Genomic DNA, 1730 nt, shown 5'->3' on the forward strand with positions numbered 1-1730 from the left:
TCTGCCCAGAAAGGTCCAAAGCCATTTTTTTGACATTTTGTCCCAATGTCTTACATAACATCCGTGGCGTCTATGGAGATTTTCAGTCATCCAGCTCATGGGTGTACTGAAGGTGCTTTTTCAAGAGGCAACTGCACTTCCTTTGGTTTTCTTTGAAGATCTTTCGCTTCTCATCCAAGAAGCTTCTTCAGTTCTGCCTGGACGGTGGGGAATGGAAGGATTTGTATTCCTTGCAGAGAGCTGGTCATTTGCATTCTTTTAGAGAGTTGTTGAGGCCACTTGGAGGTTTGTCTGTGTTCTCAGGGTCACATGAATAGTGCAAATGGGTGTGGAATCTTCTTGGGACTGCTAAAAGGACTGTGTTGCAGACTGGAGATAGATGATACTGTATCCCGCCCCCAGCCCCTCTGTAGAGAGAAGGCTGCTGAATTTAACATAGATCTCTAAAAAAATACAAATGACCAGTTGTCTGCAAGGAGTATAAATCTTTCCATTCCCCCACCATCCAGTCAGAACTGAAGAAGCTTCTTTCAGATGAGAAATGTCTTCAAAGAAAAACCAGAAAGTCCACTTGCCTCTTGAAAAAGAATGGGATACCACCCATAGTATTTCAACTTAGTACTGTTTTATTAGTTACCTCTCAGGACCAGCCCAATGAGGAAAATATCATACCCTGACTCCATGTCTGTCTCTTACCTGTCCTATTAGAAAATTCAGTTCCTGTAAATTAAGACACAAAAAGAACTTCCTGTTCCTATCTTTGTCTTTCTTACACTGTGTCTTCTTCTCTTTAAGGTGTGGTATAGACCGGAGGCTTTATTGCCTCGTGTGCTTCTTAATATATCTGCTTTTTATTTTAAATATAATGAATGTTAGTTTTTACAGAAAGCAGTGTTGAGACAATCTTCTGCATCAAAAGGCAGATATTATGAGTATTTGATAACTGGTGCCTGGTAGTCCAGGGAAAGAATGTAAGGGGGAAATACCTTAGAAAGATGCATGGGGGCATGGAAGAGATACCACATAGATGGGGAGGGCTGGCACGCATTTGGGGAGCAAATAGTGGTTGGCAGGGGTTGGTATAGTATGCAGGGTTCCTTTCCTCCCTCCATCCCTTCCTCTCTTCCTTCCCCTTTCAGTAGGTAGGTAAGTAGTTGGGTAAGGGATTTGCAACAAATTACAAAATTATTCGAGAAATTGTCCCAGGATATTGAAAATGAAAATCATGTGGCTACAGCATCAGCCCAGCACCAGCCAGTAGCAACAGCAATATCAATTAGACTTATATATTGTTTTACAGTGCTTTACAGCCCTCTCTAAGCGGTTTACAGAGTCAGCATATTGTCCCCAATAATCTGGGTCCTCATTTATCGACCTCAGAAGGATGGAAAGCTGAGTCAACCTTCAGCCTGGTTAGATTTGAACTGCCAAATTGAAGGCAGCCAGCAGTCAGCAGAAGTAGCCTGTAGTACTGCACTCTAACCACTGTGCCACTGTGGCCCAGTAGCAGTGAAGCAACCACAACTTTCTCAAATTTCATTTCCTCAGATTTCAGACATGTTCTATAAATTAACCCATTTGAATTATCTTGCTTCAAAAAGTGTTGCCTACGATGCACCATTTTATCCTGTTAAAGATCAAGCGTTTTAGTAGTATATACATTTCTATTCAAAATAGTCCTAAGGAGAACTAAGGTTCCCTCATTCCTTGTTGAAATGCCACTTCATCCT

This window comes from Thamnophis elegans, chromosome 2 (assembly GCF_009769535.1).
Source record: "Thamnophis elegans isolate rThaEle1 chromosome 2, rThaEle1.pri, whole genome shotgun sequence".
Classification (NCBI taxonomy): Eukaryota; Metazoa; Chordata; class Lepidosauria; order Squamata; family Colubridae; genus Thamnophis; species Thamnophis elegans.